The sequence below is a fragment of the Callorhinus ursinus genome, unplaced genomic scaffold, assembly GCF_003265705.2.
Source record: "Callorhinus ursinus isolate GAN/ISIS: 27379988/994484 unplaced genomic scaffold, GSC_fseal_2.0 scaffold3, whole genome shotgun sequence".
Taxonomy (NCBI): domain Eukaryota; kingdom Metazoa; phylum Chordata; class Mammalia; order Carnivora; family Otariidae; genus Callorhinus; species Callorhinus ursinus.
Genome location: NW_027397065.1, coordinates 30874958 through 30901552, shown reverse-complemented (window position 1 = coordinate 30901552; position 26595 = coordinate 30874958). Strand labels below are relative to the sequence as shown.

Below are 26595 nucleotides of genomic sequence, written 5' to 3'. Positions count from 1 at the left end.
TCCTTCCTTCCTTCCTTCCTTCCTTCCTTCCTTCCTTCCTTCCTTCCATGTTTATCAAATGCCTACCATGCACCATCCACTCTGCCAGACACTGGACACAATAATACGTGATCTGTGCCCAAATATGCTTGCATTTTCTTCCATTTTTACTATGTTTTTGTCAGTGTATATACTGTTTTGCTTAATATTGATTCATGTTCCATTTATTTTCTATGCTGTTTTTTTTCCCCAGAGCAGAATCGAGCAGTTGCTTCTACTTTAATTTCTGATGCTTTACAAAGCCTGAGCTGAAGGCTGCACCACCAGAAGCTTGGTAAGTGTGGGTGACTGGCCTTGGCTGGGAAGCTGCTGAGTTCAAGTGGGAAGGGCCCCAGAGAGTCAAGTGAGTGCTTTCAGTTTTCAGAGTCTGGCATCGTGGGAATTTGCCTGGCCTGCTGGATGGAGAGAGGCTGACTTGGATCCTGTGGGCTTGGAAAGATAGTCAAAGGACTCTTCCTTTCCCTGAAATAGCCATGCATTTGTTTAAAGACTTGAAACGGTTCTGATGCTGGAATTTCCCTCTGTGTTTATTTTCACATCTGGGTGATGGTCTTCTGCCACCGAAGGACTTTTAATGAATCACTTCAGAGATTGCTTTTAATGTTTCCCAGATGAGAGGGGGCTGGCGCTCATCTTTCTTCTGAGGCCTTACAGGGCAGGACTGACTTGGCTTCCCGGCTGGCCGCCTGGAGCTGTCCCTTGGGGTAGGCAGACAGACATTTTTCGTTTTTCTGGGAAACCTGTTCCTGCAGAACTCCTCATCACAGGGCTTTCTTTCCACGTGAGGAAGGGGAAAAAGGTGGACTGGAATATAAATAAAAGACATAGACTGGTTTTAATCGGTTCAAGATGTTCCAAATTGTGCTTGCTTTGGGAGCCCTGGCAGATACCACCTCTCTGCGTTCCCAGGCTCTAGTCTGCAGTGGTGGGAGCTCCAGGAGACAACAGCGGCTGGGGTGGGCTTCCAGAGCACAGCTCGGGAGGCTTGGGAAGGTGTTGGCTTAGCTTAGGAGTCACTGGCTGCCAGGCATCGTTCGATGGACGCCTGTTCCCAGGGCCCTCAGGAAAGGCCAGCAGTGGCTAGCGTCCCTATAACCACTTCAGGTCAATGGTTTCCACTCACCCTTAGCCTGACAGACAGGCTCCTTTGTGTCACATGCCTGCTCCGTGTCCCTCTGTCACCTCTCACCCTGACCCATACTCTGTGCTCCAGCCACATTTCACACACTCTGTTGGGTACTTTCCAATTGCCCCCACCCCAGAGCCACCCTCCACTCCGCTCTGCCCAGCTCTAAGCCCCAGGGATTGGTACTTGGGGTGCATCATCTAGACTTCCCTGCCCTGCCCTCTGGCTTCCCACTGGGCTTGCTGGCTGGGGAGCCCCATAGGAGAATCTGAGGAGGAAGGGAGGGAGAGGTGGAGGTATGTATTTCCTTGGCTCCCATTCTTTGGGGTCATCTCAGGCTGGCTGTGTGCCTTAGAAGTCTCAGATTGTCTTAAGATGGCCCACTGTATATAATTTTCTCTTTCTGTCTTCGGGTAACTGCTGCCGGCCTTCATTCTTTTGAGTCCAGGGGTGGTACGGCCTCTCGAGTCCTGCACTATCTCTTGTGGTTTCCCTGTATCTTTCCATACCTTTGTCAGTCATCTGTTTCCTAAGCCTTTCCTGAATTCTCTTCATTTGAGTATTCGTGCTGGCACTTAGACTGATATATACATGGTGTCATTTTATACACTTGGATCTTTCCCGTGTCATTTCTTCTGCCAAGAATTCCATTCTTTGCCTTGGCTGCCTGTTGAACTACTCCATGTCCTTCAAAATTCCACTGAAATGTCACCTCTGGGAAGACTGTCTTGAGTTCCTCATAAGAGTTCATTACTCTACCCCTTGGCCTTCCATCTCTCTTTGTGGTGTCAGTCTTGTCCATAAACCCTCCACCCCCATCCTCACCCCTTGCTAACAGACATGTCCAGACGTTCCCCTCATCAAAATTTTATCATGTTTAATTCCTTCAAAGTCTGATTCAGTGACTGTCTAAAGTGCTTGCTTCAATGTGAGGCCCAGAGTAGATGCTTAATAAATGGTAGCTCTTATCAGCCTACTTCATACTAAAGTGTGAATGGCTGTGTGGTTTAATGCATTATCCCTCCCAGGAGCAGCTTGCATTTATAAAGGACCTTTTAAAGTTAACACTCCCCCCAATGAATCTCTAAATCGGCAGAGGGGAGGAAGGTCAGGGGATCTATCTCTGGGGCTTCTCAAATTATATCAAGTCCAAGGCCTCTCTGTCTGTAGGTTTGAGAAAACAGAGAATCACTTCAGGTGATTCAGCATACAGAGGCTGCTTGGAAAGAGGACAGGTTGCTCAATAGTGGCCTGGGGGAGCAGAGTCTGTGGAAAAAGACAGATGTGACTGTACACATCTCTGCTCAGCTAATATACCCTTCTAGTGCTATTGGAATGTGATTTTTTAAATTGTGACTGGCTGACTTTCTTCTCTTGTGGTTGAGTTTATAATAACATAGACTATGACTCTAGTTTTGCCAAAGTGGAAAAAAATGCCATCCAATGGATTTTTATGGTGGTTCTTAAACATTTTTAAAAATATTATTAAAGATGTAGCTCAATAAGTCTTTAATGTCCTGCTTAGGGGCTGACGAGCCAAGGCACAGACTTATGAGGCTGGGTGTGAGCCGCTGAGGGATGCTACACCTGGGGGGTGCCAACACTGGTTTAGTTGCTCTGTGCAATTTTGCCTAAAAATGGAGCTACCTACGTAAGTACAAATCCAGAGTATTTTGATCGTCCATGGCTTGGGGCAGAGATCAAAGCTAAGTGTCTCACTCCTCATTAAGTTCAATAAGCCAGGGAACATGCTCTGTTCCAAGAAGTCCAAATACCTCCTTCCTGGACTCTGGAGAATCACAGCTCATGTCTCAGGTAGTGGAGAGGCAGGGCTGAGTGGAAGCACCTCTTGCAAAGCTGGCCCCTTCCCTGCTCTTGGAGAAGAGGGGCCGATCTGTCATAGCTCCATAATCAAGACATTTGGGGACATGTTTTATAAGAGCTTCCATGCAGCTGGCAAAACGGCAGGATTCTTGGGGGAGAACCAAAAGTGGTGTTTGCTGAGTGTCTTGGAGTGGTTATAGGGCAGAAAGTCTCTCAGGGGGGGTGATAACCTCAGGTGAGCAACATGGAAGTCCCAGGCACTCTGTATTTGCTGCTCTCCCACCCCCACCCCCAGCTTCTTGTGTCATCAATGTCCCGAATTTCCCCTTTTCCAGGAACTTCCATGTAGTCACCGTGAGGTCCCAAAACCTGGGAAGGGAGGCTTGTGAACTGGACTGCAAAGGGGATCTGTCCTGGTCAGGAATGGCAGCCCGAGTTGACCTTCTGCTGCCTACCTGAGGTCTCCAGCCCCCCCTGTGGTCATGGGCTGCACCACCCAGCATGGCTGCGTCTACACACACCTTCGGTTGCTCTCTGCTTGCACCTCCGTACCCAGGAGATGTTCAGGAAGCATTTGTCAATGGAATAACTCTGAACTTTCACCTGGTAGGCTCTTTGTTGTCCTAAGATGCAGTTCATTTCACCTCTTCTCAGTGGTTTCTTGGCCTGGGCCCTGTCTCAGGAGGCCACTTCCATTGGTCAGAGGGGAGGGACACTCTTGCTTTGTATCTCTGGCCTCAGGATGGCATCCTGTAATTCTAGCTTTATGGCTTCTGGCTCTTGGGCTCTGGACCTTCTCTGCACGTTGCAGTGTGGAATAGGGCAAATCCCCCTTGTTTCAAAGAATTGCACATAAATATGTTCAAGACATTTAAAAAATTTCCAGTCAAAATATTTTGGGAAGAACAGCCAGATTTTGTAGAGGAAAAAAAAGGGCAGTTTAATGGGCAAAGATATTCTGAGTAATTCTACGCTTGGGTGATCATCCAAGTCAAGAAGCTGTTCGATGAGCATTTTCAGGAATTGCAGCCTCCAGGCCGGCTTGTCGTCAGAGTGTCTTCCATGGGTCACATGGAGGGGTCTTGGTCATCTCACTGAGTGGTTGTCCTCGCCCCACCCTCCCACGACCCCCCCCCCGGCCCGCCCCCGACACCCCCTTGGGTTTCTACATCAGGAAGGTGACCGGTGAACGTGATTTGCCTTAGGACGGGTAGTGCAGGGACACAGATGGACTAAGCACTGCTTTGGTCTTTCCTTCCCCCACACCTGGAGGCAGGAATGCCTTCCCTGGAGAGCTGTGTGCCCACCTGGAGGCAGTGGGATGGAGTGAATGGCCGTGAGGAAGCCCACACCTGCAGTTCCTGGGGCATGCTCCCATCTCACCTGAGCACACCTGTTGCTGGTTTCTGACTGTCTGTTTCCTGGCGCAGGTGCATTGGGGTAAAACCGAACCTGTGGCAGAGATGGTGAAGCTACTGGCCCTGACTTTTACATTTGTGGAGCATTCTGTTACCCGAGGGCGGTCTCTTCACACCTTTGTGCCTCAGTTTCCCTCTTCATATGGCATAATGTTCTGGTGCAGCCGGTGGGAGATCATGTTCTGAAAAGGGCTCTGTCCTCACCTGACCCCATTTCCTCCCATGTCCTCAGTGGTCTCTCTTCATCTCTTGTTACTTCTCAATTCTATTTTACTCTCAGCTGGTTGCCAGTTTCTCTTCCTCTTAGATGCATGTTGATAATAACTTGAGGGGTATTTTCTTTAAAAACACCCTAAACGTAAAAGAGGATTCCGGAAGGCCAGAAGCCTTCAAGGTGCAGACGAATGAATCTCCAATGACGATATTTCAGCAGAGATTTTTTTTTGTTTTTTTTTTTCAAAAGGGAGTCTTTTCTAAAATGCCTTACCTCCATCCCATCATGGTGGCAGAGAGCCTTTATATAATATATAATTTACATAATTATATAATATATATGTTATATATAATATACTTTGCTTTTCCTGCTTAATATTATAACATCACTATATTTTCTTGTCATTAAAATTATTTTATAGGCATCTACTTTCTAACATTTTCTTATAAAAAGTTTTCAAACAACGCAGAAAAATTGAAGGAATTTTAGAGCGCTCACATACCTGCCACTCAGTCTGCATGCGTTAATATTTTTAAAAATTTATTTTTATTTATTTATTATTAAATAATTATTTTTTACTTTTAAAATTTATTTTATTTTAATTTTTTAAAGTTTTTTTTTAATTACATGCATTGGTATTTTACTGTGCATGGTTTTATCATGTTTCTCTCCATCCAGCCCTTCCTCTCTACGTCCGTCCATCTGTAATTTTGGGGATGCATTTCAGAGTAAGTTGCAGCCATTAATACACACCCTCAGTATATACTTCAGCATGTGTATTATTAGAGTTCACTATTTGCTTATAGTTTTTTTCTGAACACACAGTAAAATGCACACATCTCAAGTGTACTGTTTGTAGACATTAATTTCTTAAAATGTCATTTCTATTTTAGTTGTGTATTCCCACACTTCTTTACTGAACAGTTAATTAATTAACAGGGGCAGGTGACCACTCTGTATTCCCCATTTGGAAGCTGGAGGCCTAGGCTCCTCTCTTCTTCAGCAAGGAGAATTGTTGCCCCACCCGATTCCCATCCAGTGTGATCTCTCGACATCCGGGTGAGGGAGGCAGACCCCTCCCCTATCCTCCTCCCCCGCCAACCCTTGGTCAAGGCGGCCCAGAGCCAATTCCTGAGGCCCTGTGCTGTACCCTGGCCTTGTCCAGCCAAACCCAGGGTGCTGACTCTGTCGCCCCTACAGAGTTAAATAATTGCGGACATCAACTACCATGCCAGCGGTTGTGAAGTCCTTCCAGTTTCTGAAGTGCTCGCCTCCATGTTCCTTCTTTCAGACCTCACTGCAGCTCAGCGGTCTACCCATGATGATGGCGATACCGGGGCTCAGAGCTGGGGGGTCATGCAGCTTGGGACTGGATGCAGGCCTGTGTGGCATCATGTGCTGAGCTGTTCCTGTGGCCCCACAGAGCTTTCACCTGCATGAATTCCCAGGCTGTGAAGTAGTGACTATGCATATCCCCAAATATATGTCATCGTGACTTTCTGGGAAGTTTGGTTTGGGCACACTGTTAAACTGGCTGGGGTGTGGGGAGGTGGTTGCAGACATAATGACATAATTTGCTGGTCATGTGACAGGGAGATGTATAGTCTGGTGGAAAGACCATTGGTTTTGGAGTCAGCTGATGTGGGTTCTTCGTATCTAAGCTGTGTGACTTCAGGCAAGTCACTTATCAAGAACCAGTATTTTTTTAACTGTTTACTATATGCCCAATGGGGTACATACCTAATCTCATTTAACTCCCCTCCCAGTGCCCTACCATTATTTTCAACCGCGCTTGGTAGATGAAGAAACTGTGGCACAGAGAGATGAAGTGACTTGTCCAAGGTCACACGGCTGAGGAACCTAGACACTGCATAGCATCTGCAACCTGGGGATAACCAGGCCCTCCTTAGGGGTGCCTTTGGGGCTGTGAGGTCAGATGTGTGAAGTTTTTTTTTTTTTTTTAAGATTTATTTATTTATTTGAGAGAGAGAGAGAGCGAGCCTGAGCAGGGTCAGGGGCAGAGGGAGAAGCAGACTCCCTGCTGAACAGGAGCCCGACGTGGGGCTTGAACCCAGGACCCCAAGATCATGACCCGAGCAGATGGCAGATGCTTAACGGACTGAGCCATCCAGGCGCCCCAGATGTGTGAAGTTTTATCTCCAGAGAGAAGTAAGCTTCGCTCCCTGCCTTCATGGTTCAAACACAGAGGCTACAACTGGATGCCCCTGGGCCAAATTTGATCCACATGGTATTTGCTAGAGAGTTTTCTTCTTTTTAACTTAGATTGTCGACATTGAAAAATTAAGAGAATGTACATAACAACATCTTTTTCCAGCTTACCTTAAAAAATCTGAACACGTGGACAGAGCAGGTCCCTGTTTAGGCATGAAGCTGCTGGCTGGCTCAGAGGCAGCTGATGCTTGCTCCCTAGTTCTCCACAGTCCCCACCATTCTCTCTTGTATCCCACTTCCTGAGGCCAAGCGTCAGTGGCCATTTCTCATCCTGTTGCATTGTGGTTTTGCTGACACTGGCCCACTTGACTCACTGTCTGCCTGGCCCCCATGGGCATGTCGGGCTGTAGACAGAGCAAAGACCAAATAGCTCATGGGGCACATCCTTATTATTTTCCAGAAGGGAGCCACAGCTTGGGTCATTTGCTATCTATGAGAATCAAAGGTCAGGGTGTTCTCATGGTAGTAAACACATGTAGGTACCGAGGACTATTCGGAAGGTATTTACTTCCCAGCTAGTCACACACTGGTGGTCATACAGAGCTTTGGGTGAATGCTGTGGCTATATCTAGGACTGTCAGTTTTGGTCTTCCAGGCATTTTCAGCACATACCCCACCCTGGCCTGTAGTTTCCAGGTCGTTGCCCAGGGCATGGCAAACATCCCTCCCTCCTGATTGTGCACCCTATTCCCTAGGACTTCAGTCTGGGAGCAGCAACAGTAACACAGCATTTCCCCAAGTAGAGCAAGCAGTTAGGTAACACACAAGCATTTTTTAAAAATGTTAATTGTTAGATATTTTTTTCATGAGAACTAGAAAAATGTAACTAGCACATCAAGTCTCTGATTTTATTTTTTTTAAAATTATTTATTTATTATTAGAGAGAGAGAATGAGCAGGGGGAGGGGCAGAGGGAGAGGGAGAAATAGTCTCCTTGCTGAGCAGGGAGCCTGACGTAGGACTTGATCCCAGGACCCTGAGATCATGACCTGAGCCTAAAGCAGATGCCCAACTGACTGAGCCACCCAGGTGTCCCAAGTCTCTGATTTTAAGAATATTATTGCTTAGGAGGAAGCTACATTTTAAAAAGAGTTATTTTATCTTTTTTTTTTTTTTTTAAAATAGGCTCCACACAGTGTAGGGCTCGAACTCACAACCCTAAGATCAAGACCTGAGTGAGCTGAGATCAGGAGTCGGACACTTAACCAACCGAAGAGTTATTTTAAAGTTGATTTACAGAGAAAAAGCAAGTAAATGCTGCTATAGGTGAAAAGTGACAGCAAAAGCACGCGGTGTTTAACTCATCAATGTCTGAAGTTTGGGAGAAACTGCGTGGGGCCTCTGTCATTCTCTCCACTGTCCTTGGGCCACGTCCAGGGGCAGGAGACAGGGTCCTCTCTTATCCCCTGCTTTACCTCCATTGCTTCCGCGAGTCTGGGGCACCTTGACCTGGGCATGATGGGAAGCTTTGCTGTCCCTAATCACAGCTTCTCCTAAGTCTGTCATGTGGCCTTTGCAAATAGGCCCTGTACGGGCCCTGAAGGCAGTATGCTTTTGAAACTCAAGGCAGGAAAAGACTCCAATTGTGTGTCATCCCTTCCTTGGGGTAGAGGATACAGAACACCCTGGCTGCTGCATGAATGGGGGATTATCCTGGGGTAATGCAAAATAGCAGGAGAAGAACAAAACCCTTACCAGTTAGTAGTTTTGAGGAAACAGCCCATCATAGGTGGATGTGGCAACTCTATGTATGAACAGCAGTTGTTGGAAGCAACATAAGGATTGAATCGAGTACATGAACTTGGCTGAATTTCTTCACTTCTCTGCAGAGTAGCATGTATACGTGTTCAATAAATGGTTGCCTCTATGAGGATGGTGACAAGGATCTTTCTTCCAGTGCTGATGTTAATTTAGAGAGAAAGAGGAGTTGTATCTTGAGGTTTTGTGTTGGAGTTTTTGCCCAGGAGAATATCTCGACAAAGAACAGTCTGTTGACATATTAACGGCCATACCCTAGGGGCACCATTTTCCTGTGCCTTTGTTTGGTCTATGAGGACAGGGAACATTCTATTCTGTTGGTCATAAGGCCAGACAGTGGGAGGAGAGGGCAGCTCTAGGCACTTGGCTACTTTCTAGTTTGGGTAAAAGCCAGTGAAGACTGCCTACAGCTCTCCCACCTGGCTCCCATGCATGAATGCAGTTAGAATTTACTAAGTCCCAGTTGAGGGTCCAGTGGAGGGAAGGGGCCACATGAGTGTATTACTTTGAAGGGAGATCACTAGAATTGTCACCAATGCAGTATTAACACAAAGGGCAGAAATGGCCCAAAGAAACTAGCTTGGCTTCTCCCAGAGAGAACTCCCCACTGAAAATGCATTCTTCTCTTTGGTGGGTTTTTATGTAATTTGCAGTTACTGTCCTTGATTTTGCCACAGTGACATTTTCTTGTTTCTGTATTTTGATGCTCCTCTCAGTGGTTCCAAAAGGACCCTGCCCCACCAACATCTTGGCCTTAGCCAGTGAGACAGTTTTCAGACTCTTGGCCTTCTGGAATTTTAAGAGAACATTTTTTTTTTTTTTTTTTTTTTTTAAGGCACGAGCTTTGTGGTAATTTGTTGCATTGGCCCCAGGAAAGTGGTACACATAGTTTTCCTTCATTCAGTCAGTACATCTTTGTTGTGCATCATCTGTGAAGTATTGGCCATCCTTTCTCTATACAATGCTTCTGTGGGGGAAGGTGCCAGTGGGAGATGCCACATCCTATCCAGTTATAGCTGAGTTGGTGACTGGTGAAGGAATGTTCGCCTCCTTGCTCCTCAGAGGCTCCTGCTGGCTCTCTTTGATCAGCAGGGCTCTGAGCCTGAGCTCAGGGATCCCGTCTAGGAGAGGAGAAGGGCCAGGATGTCTGGGAGCTGTGAGATGGGGACACTGTCATGTCCTGGCAGCATCTTCGCAGCCATGACAACCAGAGCCCAGCTTGGGCTGAGCACAGGGAGCTACTGCTGGCATCTGGACACAGTTATTGCAAAATCCAGGTGCAGTAACTGCAAATTACATTAGTTTCCTGGTACCACAAAGGTAGCAGCTTAAAAGGTAGTGGCTTAAAACAGCACAGATTTGTTATTATTACTATTTTTTTGCAGTTCTGGAGACTGGAAGTCAGAAATCAGGCAAGGTGCTGGCCTTCTGGAGGCCTTAGAGAGGAATCTGTGTCCTTGGGGTTCCCACCTGCTGAAACCACTTGCATTGTTTGGTGCTGGGCACTGGCTTTATCTTCAGAGTGCGTCACCCCACCTCTGGTCCATCATCACATGGCCTTCTTCTCTAACTCTGACTCCCCTTGTGCCCCTCTTACAAGGAGCCTTGTGACTACACTGGGCCCACCGCGATACTACAAGGTCACTTCCTCATCTCAAGGTCTTAAACTTCATCATATGTGCAGGGCCCCTTGTTCCAAGGTCACAATCGCAGGTCCTAGGAATTACAACAGGGACATCTTTGGGCCTTGGTACTCAGGGCCATTATTCAGCCTACTGCCGACCCCCTAGAGCAGAAGGTTGCCAGTGCACTTTGAGCTTCAGTAGACCTGGCCCACAGCTCTGGAAGGTGATCGTTAGTATTCAGAGCCTGAGGCCAGCCTTTTTCTGTGTACCTGTGAACAACACCATGTGGCTTGAGGGCCTCATGTAGCCACCACTTGGTCTTTGCTGTGCACTTACCAGGTGCTGGGTAATGGGGTCTTCAGTGGCCTTTCCAGAAAAGGACATAGAAGTGTGATCATGAGATTTTGTGAAAAGCACTCAGTAATTACTGTAGGACCCAGGGAGCTGTCTGGGAAGGATTCAGAAACACTTATGACAGATGCCTGTTGATTTTCTGTCCACGGTGCTAGGGTGCTAGAGCTCCTTCTTTTTCTGAGCACTTCCTAACTAATCTGAAGCCAAGCTGAGCATTAGTCTAAAGCCCCAGGTAAGTCCATGTTGATCAGGACTCCTGTTCTTGCTTTCTCATCTACCACCGCAAGAACATTATATATAGCAACTATTTGGGTTCCTCTAAAAAAAGATCTTGGGCCACAGTGAGTACACCAGATTTAAAGGTCCATGGGGTTAATGGAAGGTGGTGGGGTCTGTAGTCACAGCTTTGAGAACAACTGGAGTTCATAGTGAGGGGAGAGGATAGAAGGAGGGGCAGCATTGTGAATGCTGCATCCTTTTAAAGGTAAGCACCGTTTGGAAAGAGTAGATAGTAGGGCCCAAGCTATTTCTAAACTGCCATGATTGAGTGTGTTATGTGCAGGGATAGGCTAGGTAGGGAATACCTAGGCAGCCTTTACTTACAAATTAACCAGGATTGGTTGAACAGGATAGAAATATAACTGGTTTAAGCAAAAGAAAAAAAAAAGGAAAAACTTTGGCTCAAATATCTTCAAGCTCCCATAGATCGAGGCTGCCTTCAGGCATAGTTGGATCTGGGGGTCCAAATATGTCATCGAGACTCCATCTCTCCCTCTCAGTTCTACTGTCTTCCCATTAGCACCAAGGTCCTCTGGACTTGCATGCTATCAGCTAAGCAACCTCACTGGGAAAGAAGAGTGTTTTTCCCAAAAATTTCAATGTAAGTTGTTGGACTGATTCCCATTGGCTTGGTTTGAGCCGTATGACCATCCTTAAACCAATTAACATGTGACCTGGAGGGTGTGATGCTCTGATTGTCTGGGTCTGGGTCACCGGTCCCTCCTGTCCTGCAGCCATGATAGGGGGTCAGACCTAACTGAAACACCAGCCCTGAGAGTGGAGGAAAGTTGGTTCCCCCAGGAAAATTGATTGTTGTTAACAGAAGATGGAGGAGCAGTGTTGGTGAGGCAGAAATAGCAGAATGTCCCTGGCAACTTACAGCACTGGAAGGGCTTGTTGAAAGGCTGTTCGATTACTTTCTAGAAGGAAAGGAGCATGTGTGTTGCTGTTACAAATCTTCCTGAGAACATTTGTGTCATCATCCTTAGCCCTGATCCGCAGTTAGGGGGCATGGCCCATTAGACTTCAAGACAACTGGGGTTTATTTCACGAAGTTTACAAAGTAGAGGACAAAACACACTGGCTTTGTAAGAAAGCAAAAAACTAAAAACAAAAAAAAAAACATTTGAAGATCCTGAAAGTTCAGAGCATTATCTTTCCCAAGTGAGCTTCAGGGGACACAGAACAAACAAAAAATGTCTATCAATATATATAAACTGTACCCAGAAATACCATTCATTAAATGTATCTTCAGTGAGAGACTCTGGGAAGGTCTTAATACTCTGGGACACGCAAGCTCTCCCTTTAATAAAGGGAGGCTTGTTCTGGCCAGTTGTTCTGGCCATGGTCCAATGAAGCTTGCTACATTCTATCTCCCAAATTCCTGTTCAATTTCCTGTGGAATTCTTCTCTTTTTTCTTTTCCTTTCATCTTCCTTCCTTCTTCTTCCCTTCCCTTCCCTTCCCTTCCCTTCCCTTCCCTTCCCTTCCCTTCCCTTCCCTTCCCCCCTTCCTTCCTTCCTTCTTACTTTCTTTCTTTCTTTCTTTTTCTTTCTCTCTCTCTCTCTCTCTCTCTCTCTCTCTCCTTCCTTCCTTCCTTCCTTCCTTCCTTCCTTCCTTCCTTTTTTTTCTTTTGAAATTGTTAAAATTCCTTTTCCAGCCTGAATCTGTTTCCTGGTTATTTATAAGAGCTGTGTGCCACCCAGAGGTGGCTGGTTTTTCAGACAGAGACATGAGCATTTTGTCTTTAGTGTTCCTCCTTAATTTGAATGTGGAGTGAAATGTGACGAGACCCAGGGTTTGGTCAGGTGTCGCCATGTCTAAAGGATGACAGTAACAGTTAGGGCACTTTGCTTTGAAAGCAACAAAAAACCCAGCTCACACTGGCTGAAATGCTACAAGGAATTTATTGGCTCAAATGTCTAGGGATTATAAAGCTGCAGGCATAGTTTGATCAGGCATTTTTCACCTGCTTTATTCACTGATGTAATAACCTTGGCACTTAGAACACTGTTCAGAACAGTAACTATTTTTTGAATGAAGAAAATTTTTTCTGACTCTGCCTTTTTCCGTGGGTTGGTTTGTGGGTGAAGAGGCAACATCTTCTGTCTGTCTCTCCTTTCTCTCCTCTCCCCTCTGCCAACAGTGCTCCCACTTGCGTTATTATTTTGCTAAATCCTCACAACTGCCCAAGGCCTCTAGCATTTTCTAGAAAAGGAAACCAAGGCCAGAACTCTGGAAGAATTTACCTTTGGATAGTCCTTTTACCCTCCTGTAGGACACTGATGGCAGCTATTTCTCTTCAAATTTTTCAGCCCGTACCTTCTGTTTATATAGCCCAAATGAGCCGCTGCCCCTCAGCCAGCAGGGTAAGGAGCTGAAATTCACTTTCTAGTGCTGCTGGTCTATATATTTTCAAGTTGGCAGCAAAACCCTTTTCTAATCATAACCACCGTTAGTTTGTGAAACGGGAACATGTGGTGCCTGGAGCACTCCACGAGGGGAGCAGAGAGCCCTGGGCCACCCTGGGGAGAAGCGTTGCTGTGCCCCCCCCACCCCCCCAGGCCAGGCCTCTGCAGCACTGGAGCTGTGCCAACTCTAGCTTTTCTGAATTTAAACCTTTTATACCTCCGGAGCATCCCGAAGCTCACATTGTCTTCTTTTTTTTAAATAAGGTCTTTATTATTATTATTATTATTACTATTATGTTCAGTTAGCCACACTGTCTTTTTTCAAATGACCAGATGTACCTTGATTGTGTGTTAACTGGAATTCCAGTTATTTATTTCAAACAGTTAATTTTTTTCATTCTCTTATTTAAAAATGTCTCATGTCCTTGGGCTGAACCTCCTGATGGAGGAGGTTCTCCTGCTTCTCCTGCTACTCCTTATGGATTATATATCAAGGAAATGCCTCTGAGGCCTGTTGGGCCCTGACACCCTTCTGGAAGACAGACTTTGGTGAACCAAGTCCAAGGTGAGAAAGAGGACAAACAGAGCCCAACAAAAAATTACGTGGTTTGAACTTCAATCAAGACCCCAAAATCAAAGGCAGTGTGTGACAGGTCCCACACAGTTGCCAGGATTTTTAAAATGGACCTCTCTTGCCAGGCTGAGGATCCACAGAGGCTGGCCAGAGATAACATTGAAGAGAAGCCAGGAGCCTCTCCAGTTGTGGTGTGGGATCTGCACCAGTAGCCTGGGCCAGGGCCCACAGCATTGCATGCGTGCTCCACTGGGTCACTTCACCACACCACATTGCCTAGCTCTTCGTGAACCCAGACAAGAAGAAGACACCATTAGCAACTCGATTGCCAAGTTGGTCCTTCCTCTCAACCCCCAGATCGGGAATTATCCTGTCAGGTAAGAGGGGAAACCGTCTAATAGAAGGCAGAGCAGGTAGGTGTGCACGCACCTGCTGACCAACCCTTCTTGATAAATGGGGCAGAGCCCATCTGCATGGAGAGCTTTCTTTGTCCAGCATTGTCGTCAGTGGTCTCAACAGAGAGATGTGAGGGACGTAGGCTTATCACAGTTGCGGCTGAAACAAAGCCAGGATAGAAGGGCAATTCTATAGATGTCAGAAAGAAAGCTCCAAGAGGTCTCAGGCTCCAACCAAGCGTGAAATGTAACAGAGAGCAACGTCAAGTCTTAGGTTTAGATCCATGAAATCAATTCTGTCATCCACACATCAGCGGGAAGGCCTGCCTTTAACTCCCTTCCTGAGGTACCAACTCTGAATGTCTCTCTGTTTGCTCAGAAAGGTTCCTTCAGGTCTACAGACCTTCCTCATGGATCCCTTTCCTCCCTGAAGTGGTTTCTGGGGCTGTATGGGAATGCTCTGCCCCACCCCATGTGGTGCCCTCTTATGCCAATACCATCCAGCCCTGTGGGACCCACCTGGGGGACAGAGCGGGGACTGTGGTTTCCAGAGCCACACATAGGACATGAAGCTCCACAGACTGGGGGCCAGGCAGAGGCTTCACAGGACTTTGGGGTAGGCAGTGCTGCTGAGTAGGAAGTGGCCGCCACACACTGACAGTTGCTGGCTGTGAGGTGGGCCTTCGAGGCTACCATAGACCTTGCTCCTCATGACTTCCCGTGCCCAGACCACCTGCTCTCCAGTTTTGGAGGGCTGGGGTCTTCAGGGCTCTAGTCTCTGCTGGCCTGGCTTCGTTTGTTTCTGTCAGGATCTTTATCACAGCTAAAGACTTTTTTTTTTAGAGGTATGTAGTGTATGAGTAGTTTAAATGTTCTCTGATAGTTCTTTTTTTTATTTATATTTTATTCTCTCCCAATTCAATATATATATGTATATATATATGTATGTATATATATATATATATACACACATATATATATGTAAAACATGTGCAGCCTTCTGTGAATATTGAATATGGAAGCAATTACTCGAGGTTGCAGTAATTACTTTTATACAACTAGAGTTGGAGACTCGTGAATCAATTCCATGCCCATTAGCAATGTATGCTGGAGCCAAGATTTTCTTTTCCTTTCTTTTTTTAATAGGACCGGACAGTGTTGAATCCTTGAAAAAAAAAAATAACACTTTTTTTTTTTTTTTTTAAGCTGACAGCACATTCCATCTACTCGGCAATGTAGAACTAATGAAGATGTAAGTGTAAGAAAACCTATAATTGAATCCAGCACGTAGCAAGCATAGTTTAACACAAAGCACACCCAGCTGAAATCACATGTGCTAGCTAGCGGTCTAATCCTGTCAGGGCAGCCAGCACTAGGAAATATTTCTGGATTGTGTCTCAGGCGGCGTTTGCTATCCATGTAGCCAAGGCGGAATAAAAATGGCTTCAGGCTAAGTCAGGGAACACCCCACGTGCCTTTGATAAGGTTGCCCTTGGGTGGATTATTTAAAGGGTAAGGATGGGAAAAATAATCCTGAGAAACTGAGGTGTTTGGACAAGAGATCTTCTCGGAACTTTCCTTCCGTTTCCCTTGACAATGTTTGTCAGCTCCCTGCATGGTGGCCAGAGGTGTGTCTCTTCCCACATTGCAGAATTAGGGCAGTCCCTCAGGGACGTGCCTTTTGGTCCCAGCCCTCGGGTTTCCAGCATTCAGGGCCTGATCAACCCAGCTGACTAGTTCCCTGCGTCTGAGGACCCCTTTGATGTGTGGTCAGCGTGGGAGGGAGACTAGAGTGGAAATAATGTGTTTTCCTTTCACAGTTCTTGATTGATGATTCACTGCCAGGTGTCCCCAGTGCCCCCAGCTGCTCTGTCCCCTGCAGTTGCTCCCTGGGGGTGAGCTCTCCTGATGCCTTGTCCTTGGCTCTGCCTTGCTTCCTGGCTGGGGAGGGAAACTGCAGCTTTAGCCACCAGAAACAGGGCTCTGAATTGGTGCCTGCCAAAGGCAGGCAGGCATGTTCCTTTGCGAGCCTCTTAGACCTGCCAGCCTCACAGAAGGAGTACCAGGCAGCAAACTGCTTGAAGTTGAATGCCTCTGGTTGGCTCCTCTAGGGTCCATCACTCCCTATTGTTTCCCACCTAGCCATATTTGGGTTCTCGGTGGCTCCCTGCCCCTCCTTGACTGAGATCACCAGAGCTGTGCTTATGTGGAAACTGTAACAGATTTACACAGTGACCCCCACCACCAGGCTGCCCCCGCTCTGTCCCCAGTCCTCAGGTTGAGGGCATGCTTCGTGGCCTGGCCCCGGGGGTGATGGCATGCTGCTCCAGGCTGTGGAAGGTAGCATGACCTTCCGGGCTAGGCCCCGGAGAACCGGGCCAGATGTGCCTCCGGACCCCGTCCCCAGGACCTCGGAGGCCTGTGGTTGGAGCTGCAGGGAAGCCCCTGGGTGTCTGCTGAGCAGGCGGCCTCCATCTGGACACCCAGCCCTTTCAGCTGTTGAGCCCTAGTTGGAAGAGGCATTCCAGGGACATTCTTTCTGTCTGGATCAGCGACTTGGCCTGAACTATGAACCAAAAACCGGAACAAACTGCACCAGTTTGCTCAACCTCCAACCAAATCCAAATAGTTTTTATATCACTAAGAACCAAACCAGAGTTCTGGGGTTTGGTTTGGTTTGTTTTCCCACCAGAGAACATTCAGTGAACAAGGCCAAACTGGAACAGGACTCGTCTACCTCCTCAGGCAACTGAGGATGAACACAAAGAGAACCTCAGCATGGATTTTGGACCCAGTTGGCTCAGGGGCCGGAACACACTAGAAGGGAGGGTTAGATCCGCACTAGGTTGACTCCAGGATGGAGAAGCTATGGTGTCAGACCTCTGCTCAGAAGACAGGCAGAGCTGCAATCCACATCTCTGTGGACGATGCTCTGTGGCATGGGTGGCCCAGAAACTTGCTACCAGGCAGCCACGATGCATGCAGGATGCCACAGATGGGCACAGCACCATGCAACAGGTAGGGACTTGAATAAAATGATGTTGATTTTTCAGAAACTTTTTCCGGTCTATTCTGGATAAGTCAGTAGGCAGTTAGTTAGCTCCTGGCATGTGCTAAGGCACCTCCAAAAGAAGAAAAACTGCACAACTCCTGCTATCTCGGAGCCCATGATACACCTTGGGGGTGTTGTGTGATGACACAGTGTACCGAAGAGAAGCTGTAATAGTTTAAATAGCATACCCCCCAAATTTGTATCTGCCTGAGAACCCAGAAGTTGACTTTATCAGGAAATTGGGTCTTTGCAGATGTTTTTAGTTGAGGATCTCGAGATGAAATCATCCTGGATTTAGGGTGGGCCCTGGATCCAATGACTGGTGTCCTTGGAGGAGAGGGCGTAGAGAAATGTGGGGAGGAGACTGTGTGAGGACAGAGGCAGAGGTGGGAGGGAAGCAGCCACAAGTCAGGGGACGCCTGGGGCCACCAGAAGCTGGAAGAGGCAAGAAAGGAACCTCCTCTGGAGCCTTTACAGGGAGCACAGCCCTGGTGACACCTTGATCTCAGACTTCCAGCCTCCTGTATTGTGCAGGAGAATAAATATCTGTTGTATCGACGCCATCCAATGTGTAATGCTTTGTCATGGTGGCCACAGGACACTAATATGGAAGCCCTGGAGACCCCCAGGGCCTGCCACACCCACACCTCCTTTCTGAGGAAAATGGTATCTTCTACGTAATTAACCACATCTATGTCCTGTGGCTTTACTACCCGAGTCACGCGTGATTGGACCAAAGATTGGCCGGACACATGATGGTGGCCGCCCATGCGGTGCCTGGTTCCTCTGGAAGGCCTTCTACTAACCGTTGTTTGACCAAGGGAGGCACGTACGCCCCATAGGGGCATGGTGGGCATAGAGCGATGGAGCCAGGAGACAGAAAGCATGAGGCAAGCAGAGCAGGAGAGAGAGAGAGAAGGAGAAAAAGGAAGGCTCTGTTGAGAGTGGCAGTGTTATTAGAATCGGCAGCTGCACGGCCCCCGCTGAGAGGACAGGTCCCTGTGACGCTCCACAGAAGCCCGAATCTGGTTACTGTGATTTTGCTTGCTTTCTGGGCTCCTTCACTTCCTCTGGATTCTTAAAATTCATCCCCAAGTCCAGAGAGAGCGGGAGCATTTCTGCCCTCTGCAATCTGAAACAGCCCAACCAACACACAAATACCATAGAAGTGAGACCACCACAGAAAAATAGGAGCTCGTGTGGGTTGTGTTTAATCCAAGGCTCATCCATATAAATTGCTTGCTGGCTGTGTTACCCTGTGCAGGTTACTGAACCTCGCTGAATTGCGGCATCCTCTTGTTATCAGATGGATTAATGTCATCCTTCAGAGGGTTTTGTGAGGATTAAATAAGCCGTAGAAAGTGACATATCCACTACAATGCCTAGCACAAAGCATGCCCTTGATAGTTTCCTTCCCTTCAAGTGACTGGACCTGAGACTAGACTTGGGTCCAGACCAGTCGTGTTGGAAACAGACGTGTGCTTCCGGTTTGAACCAGTCTGGCAAGTGATATTTTGAAAATGCTTTGGTTGGATTTAATAACAAAATTTAAGTTTAGTTTGGAAATTTAGCAAATGAGTGTGGTTTTGGGTCCTCCCCACCCTCTTTATGTTTGTTGGTTTATGGCTTGATTCAGTTGATGTCCCTGAAGGAACCCGTCCATATAGCATTAATTTAATCAGCAGAAATCTTGCAGAAATAGATTTTTGGAAACCACTAGCCTGCCAAAACATTCCCTGGATTATCAAATATTTTTTACAAGTCTGATAACACTTAATACATCATTGGACCTTAACAGTACTCTGCAGCCAAATCAGCATTGGCCTCACCCACCTTTTCCCAGCGCTGTGCCCTTCTCTCTTCCACCAGCCCTGAGGCCTCCTGCTTCCCATCCCTCAGTTCCTTAAGAGAACGAAGAACGTGAGATTTCTTTAATGTTGGCATTTTCATCCTAAGCACAGTGACTTAACAACAACAAAAGAGAGTTTGGACAAAACAGATGATATGATCTGTTGCAGCATATTTTGTCTTTGGAAGGTTGAAATGCATTTCGAGCCCTAGGCCATATTTTTCATCCTTTCTCTCCTCCACACCCCACTCCTCTTCCTAACAGCTGTGCCCAGCAGGCCTGTTCTCTGGCTGAGCAGCTCTGTGAGGTGGGTCTCTTCCAGCACTCCCTTCCTGATACGGTCACCTACTGCTGCTCTCTAGGGGGGCTGAGGGGAAGGCGGGACAGAAGAAGCTGGTGGGAACGGCCGAGAATACGTGTCAGCTAGGGGCAGGTAAGGGGCAGTGGGGCAAGGGCTGAGCATGTGCATAGAGGATGCAAGGGGTTCTGCAATATTGTCTTTCTTTAAAAAAAAAAAAGACGTGTGGCAAATATGGCATCATGTTAAGACTTGATAAAATTACAGGTTACAGTCTGCGCTAATATCCTCAAGACTTGCCTAAATGTTTGAAATACCTTATCATGAAACTTTGTTTTAACAATACTTGCAAAGAGAGGTTTTGGACTTAAAAAGAAAAAGAAATGAAAGCATTTGCTGTGTTATGAAAGTCTTCAGTTGTAGCAGTCCATACAGAATTTGCCCTGTGTCAGTGGGAACTGGGGTATTGAAATGGACCTCACATTTGAATGACTTCTGAGCATGTTTTGAGATCAAGGTTGGAGTAGCTTTATTCCCCCAAACAAAGCCACACGTCCAACTCATGGACCCATGGTTGACCCTTGAAGGATTTGAGCATGTAAGAAAGTTTCTTCAAATAAGACCTTCTTTATAGTGCTATTTTTTATACTTTCCATCCAGAGCCAGTTTATTTCTCAAGATTGTTCCCTGCTGGATCAAAAGAGAAGTATTTGTTCAGTCATTGACCATGTCCAGGACACTGGTTCCTGGGGGTCTGTGGCCATCGTGAAGGTTGTTTGTGAGGTTCCAGAACAATGTGTGTCATGAGAGGGCCACTGCACGCTCCCCTCCTGTACATGAGGGAGTATACGTGTTCTTGGATCTTGGTCTGTTGGGCATCCATGGTACTCTCAGTGAAACCCCATGGAGTGCTGGGGGTGGGGCAGGGCAATGAGTTCATGCCCAGCACCATGGCAAGCTTTAATTTGCTCCTGAGATGGTTGGGGACCAGGGTAGCACTATTTTTTTTTTAAATTTTTTTATTGTTATGTTAATCACCATATATTACATAATTTGTTTTGGTGTAGTGTTCCATGATTCATTGTTTGTTCATAACACCCAGTGCTCCATGCAGGGTAGCACTATTTATAGACTTGAACCACTTCATGATAACCCAGTGCTGCTCACATATTTTTTGTTTCTCCATTGAGGTGTATAATTACCCTTTCCTTGGCTATGAACTTTCAGAATATGGAGCAGCCACACACACAAGGACCTCCTAAGACCAGCCGTGACTTCTTTGACTTTCTTGGAGGAGCTGCCCAGTGATCTCAGCCTATCTTCTGGGCAGCAGCAAAGGGTCCAGGGTGGGCTAAGTGTGTGTAGTGGAGGTTCGGAAGTCAGAGGTGGGCTGTCATGTCCTGGACTTTCTGATCCCTTAAATGGACTGCCTTTTTCTTATCTTTCTCATGGCAGTGATAGTATCCAATCAAAACGTTGCAAAGTAAATGAAAGCGCCCCTGGTGGCCAAAGCTGGAACAAATTAAGCAACAAAATAAAGTAGTGTTGCTTTATTACCCAAAGCGTAAAATAAATATCCATGAGTCCAGACCAATATAAACAAATGATTGATAAATCAATAAATGTGGTAGAAGAAACAACTCACTGTGCAGATAAATTCCAGATCATATATGTAGATACTTCATCTTTTGTTTTGTTTTTTATTTTTTATTATTATGTTATGTTAATCACCATACATTACATCATTAGTTTTTGATGTAGTGCTCCATGATTCATTATTTGCGTAGATACTTCATCTTGAAGGAGGGGAGCGTAACTCCCCACTCCTCAATTGTGGGCTACACGTTAGCAACTTTCTTGCTAGAAGACACTAAGCAAAAGGAAAAAAAAAGAGGAACTTCCCAGTGGAGAGACCTGAAAAACATCTCTGCCAGGAGATCAAGGTCAGCATCAACAATCATAAATCCTGTTGATACATTGTAATGAAAATAGTACTTCATCTCTGTGGTCTTTCTCTCAAACCCGTAACCTCAATCTAATCATGAGAAAAACACGAGACAGATAGCAGATACATCCTGCGCTGTACCTGACCAGTGCTCTTCAAAACTATCAAGGTCATAAAAAACAAGGAACGTCTGAGAAGCTGTCACAGCCAAGAGGACCCTGAGGAGATGGGACTGCTAAATATAACGTGGCATCCTAGATGGGATCCAGATCTGAAGGGCATTAGTTTAAAACCAAGGAAACTGGGGCGCCTGGGTGGCTCAGTTGGTTAAGCATCTGACTCGGGATTTCAGCTCAGATCATGATCTCAGGGTTGTGAATCAAACCCCATGTGGGGCTCCACACTGGGCATGGAGCCTGCTTAATTAAGATTCTCTCTCTCCTTCTGCCCGTCCCCTCCCCCACCTCTCTCTAAAAAACAAACAAAAAACCCAAGGAAATCTGAATAAATGAATAAATTAAGTAATTAGGTATCAGTATTGGTTCATTAATTGTGACAGATGGGGTGCCTGGGTGGCTCAGTTGGTTAAACATATGCCTTTGGCTCAGGTCATGATCCCAGGGTCCTGGGATCCAGCCCTGCCTCGGGCTCCACTCAGCAGGGACTTTGCTTCTCCCTCTGCCCCTCCCCCCTGCTTGTTCTCTCTCTCTCTCTCAAAACTAAGAATAAATAAAATCTTAAAAAAAAACGTTATGACAAATATACCATACCAATGTGAGTTGCTAATAATGGGGCAACTGTGTGTGGGGAGGAGGAATATAGGGGAACGCTATAGTATCTTTGTAATTTTTCTGCAAATCTAAAACCATTCTAAAAATTGAAGCCTATTTATTTTAAAAAATTAAATAGAAAATGTATACAGACATATTATTGCAAACATTTGTGTTCCACACATGCGTAAATTGTTAAGATGTTGTTATATTTATTTCAAGTTTGTTTGTTATTTCTTTTAAAGACTTTATTTGAGAGAGAGAAAGAAATCGAGCACAAGCAGGGGGAGGGGCAGAGGGAGGAGGAGAAGCAGACTCCCCGCAGAGCAGGGAGCCCAATGTGGGGCTTAATCCTAGAACTTTGAGATCATGACCTCAGCCAAAGGCAGATGCTTAACCAACTGATCCATCCAGGTGCCCCTATTTCAAGCTTATTTAAAAAATAAATTATTAAAACTGAAAAACATCACTGGGAAGAACAAATACGGATTTGAAAATACTATAACGTCTATGGTGGATCAGAGATAGTCACGAGTGCTTTGTCTCTCCCCACACCAGGGGTGGAATTTATTTCTTCACCTCTTCAAGTAAGTCAGGGCAAAAATGGTGCTGTACCAGTGCAAGGTCTAGCCTTGACAAGCCTGGTGGTTTCTGCTTTCTCCCTGTTGGTATCCCACCGCCATGCTGGGAGGCAGCCCAAGCAGCCACTTGGAGAGGACCATGATTCTTCTCTACTTGTTGATAGCCTAACTGAGTTCCCAGCCAACAGCCAGCACCAATTCGCCAGCCATTTGAGTGAATCACCTGGAAAATGCATCTTCCAGCTCCAGCCAAACTGCCCTCACTGATGCCACATGTAGCTGAGGTGAACTGTCCCCACCAAACCCTGCCCAAACAAACAAATGTTGTTTTAAGCAACTAAGTTTGGGGATGATTTGTTAGGTAGCAAAAGATAACCAAAACAGCACTGTACAATAAGAAAGATTTGACCCCATGTCCTGTCTTTTACTTTTTAATTAAAAAATAATTCTTCCATAGGTTGAGATGTTTTCCAAAATGCCTCACCAATCTTCTGGGATGATACCTTTAATAATTTGTTGTAGAGACTCTTAGCATATTTTATCTCCTCCCCTGGCGGGAAGGTTTTAGCCATGGTTCTCTTTTTAGGGCAGGGTTTCCTGAAGAGTGCTCTGCAAAACAGAAAACCCACATGTCACTAGAGCTGCATTGTCCAATATGGTAGCCATATGTGGCTACTGAGCACCTGACATGTGGCTGGACTGAATTGAGATGTGCTGGAAGCATACAAAACTCACCAGATTTTAAAGCCTTAGCACTAGTCTTCAAAAAAGAATGGAAAATATCTCATTAATAATTTTATATTGATTATATGTTGAATTGATAATATTTGGGTGTATTATATTGAATAAAATATATTTTCAAAATTAGTTTCACCTACTTCTTTTTATTTTAATGTGGCTAAAAGTTTTAAAATTACACATGTGGCTCTGCAAGAGACTCATTTTAGACCCAAAGACACCCCCAGATTGAAAGTGAAGGGGTGGAAAACCATTTACCATGCTAATGGACACCAAAAGAAAGCTGGGGTGGCAATCCTTATATCAGACAAATTAGATTTTAAAACAAAGACCGTAATAAGAGATAAAGAAGGACACTATATCCTACTTAAAGGGTCTATCCAACAAGAAGATCTAACAATTGTAAATATCTATGCCCCTAACATGGGAGCAGCCAATTATATAAGCCAATTAATAACAAAAGCAAAGAAACACATCGACAACAATACAATAATACTGGGGGGGGGGGACTTTAACACCCCCTTCACTGAAATGGACAGATCATCTAAGCAAAAGATCAACAAGGAAATAAAGACTTTAAATGACACACTGGACCAAATGGACTTCACAGACATATTCAGAACATTCCATCCCAAAGCAACAGAATACACACTCTTCTCTAGTGCCCATGGAACATTCTCCAGATGATCACATCCTAAGTCACAAATCAGGTCTCAACCGGTACCAAAAGATTGGGATCATTCCCAGCATATTTTCAGACCACAATGCTTTGAAACTAGAACTCAATCACAAGAGGAAAGTCGGAAAGAATTCAAATACATGGAGGCTAAAGAGCATCCTACTAAAGAATGAATGGGTCAACCAGGAAATTAAAGAAGAATTAAAAAAATTCATGGAAACTAATGAAAATGAAAACTGTTCAAAATCTTTGGGATACAGCAAAGGCAGTCGTGAGAGGAAAGCATATAGCAATACAAGCCTTTCTCAAGAAACAAGAAAGGTCTCAAATATACAACCTAACCTTACACCTAAAGGGGCTGGAGAAAGAACAGCAAATAAAGCCTAAACCCAGCAGGAGAAGAGAAATAATAAAGATCAGAGCAGAATTCAATGAAATAGAAACCAAAAGAACAGTAGAATAGATCAACGAAAATAGGAGCTGGTTCTTTGAATGAATTAACAAGATTGATAAACCCCTGGCCAGACTTATCAAAAAGAAAAGAGAAATGACCCAAATCAACAAAATCATGAATGAAAGAGGAGAAATCACAACCAACACCAACAAAATACAAACAGAAGAACATATTATGAGCAACTGTATGCCAGCAAATTAGATAATCTGGAAGAAATGGATGCATTCCTAGAGATGTATCAACTACCAGAACTGAACCAGGAAGAAATAGAAAACCTGAACAGACCTATAACCACTAAGGAAATTGAAGCAGTCATCAAAAATCTCCCACCAAACAAAAGCCCAGGGCCAGATGGCTTCCCAGGGGAATTCTACCAAACATTTAAAGAAGAATTAATATCTATTCTTCTGAAACTATTCCAAAAAATAGACCAATATCCTTGATGAACATGGATGCAAAAATTCTCACCAAAATACTAGCCAATAGGAAACAACAGTACATTCAATGGATTATTCACCATGACCAAGTGGGATTTATCTCTGGGCTGCAAGATTCATTAAACATCCACAAATCAATCAACGTGATACAGTACATTAACAAAAGAAAGAACAAGAATCATATGATCCTCTCAATACATGCAGAAAAAGCATTTGACAAAGTACAGCATCCATTCTTGATCAAAACTCTTCAGAGTATAGGGATAGAGGGTACATACCTCAATATCATAAAAGCCATCTAGGAAAAACCCACAGCGAATATCATTGTCAATGGGGAAAAACTGAGAGCTTTCCCCCTAAGGTCAGGAACACGACAGGATGTCCACTATCACCACTGCTATTCAACGTAGTATTAGAAGTCCTAGCCACAGCAATCAGACAACAAAAAGAAATAAAAGGCATCCAAATAGGCAAAGAAGAAGCCAAACTCTGTTTGCAGATGATACGATACTTTATGTGGAAAACCCAAAAGACTCCACCCCAAAACTGCTAGAACTCATACAGGAATTCAGTAAAGTGGCAGGATATAAAATCAATGCACAGAAATCAGTGGCATTCCTGTACACCAACAACAAGACAGAAGAAAGAGAAATTAAGGAGTCGATCCCATTTACAATTGCACCCAAACCATAAGATACCTAGGAATAAATCTAACCAAAGAGGCAAAGGATCTGTACTCAGAAAACTATAAAATACTCATGAAAGAAATTTAAGAAGACACAAAGAAATGGAAAAACATTCTGTGCTCATGGATTGGAAGAACAAACATTGTGAAGATGTCAATGCTACCTAGAGCAATCTACACATTCAATGCAATCCCCATCAAAATACCATCCACTTTTTTCAAAGAAATGGAACAAATAATCCTAAAAATCGAATGGAACCAGAAAAGACCCTGAATACCCAGAGGAATGTTGAAGAAGAAAAGCAAAGCTGGCGGCATCACAATTTTGGACTTCTAGCTCTATTAGAAAGCTGTCATCATCAAGATGGTATGGTACTGGCACAAAAACAGACACATAGATCAATGGAACAGAATCGAGAGCCCAGAAATGGACCCTCAACTCTATGGTCAACTCATCTTTGACAAAGCAGGAAAGAATGTCCAATGGAAAAAAGACAGTCTCTTCCACAAATGGTGTTGGGAAAATTGGACAGCCACATGTAGAAGAATGAACCTGGACCAATTCCTTACACCACACACAAAAATAGACTCCAAATGGTTGAAAGACCTAAATGTGAGACAGGAGTCCATCGAATCCTAAAGGAGAACACAGGCAGCAACCTCTTCGACCTCAGCCACAGCAACTTCTTCCTAGAAACATTGCCAAAGGCAAGGGAAGCAAGGGCAAAAAGGAACTATTGGGACTTCATCAAGATAAAAAGCTTTTGCACGGCAAAGGAAACAGTCAACAAAACCAAAAGACAACCGACAGAATGGGAGAAGATATTTGCAAATGACCTATCAGATAAAGGGCTAGTATC

General features: G+C 45.3%; 1 long non-coding RNA gene across 3 annotated transcripts in view; it reads left to right on the top strand.

Annotated features, from left to right (window-relative positions):
* LOC141371895 (uncharacterized) overlaps window positions 1-26595 on the top strand; it is a 180919-nt gene that overhangs the window by 92738 nt on the left and 61586 nt on the right. Inside the window, exons 3-5 of one of the 3 annotated variants that reach the window (XR_012377203.1) lie at window positions 233-313; window positions 13978-14229; window positions 15454-15501. This is a non-coding gene — a long non-coding RNA (uncharacterized lncRNA). Of the gene's footprint in view, window positions 1-232; window positions 314-13977; window positions 14230-15453; window positions 15502-26595 lie in introns of those variants that run through there. The other 2 variants (XR_012377202.1, XR_012377204.1) reach the window with 2 other exon arrangements.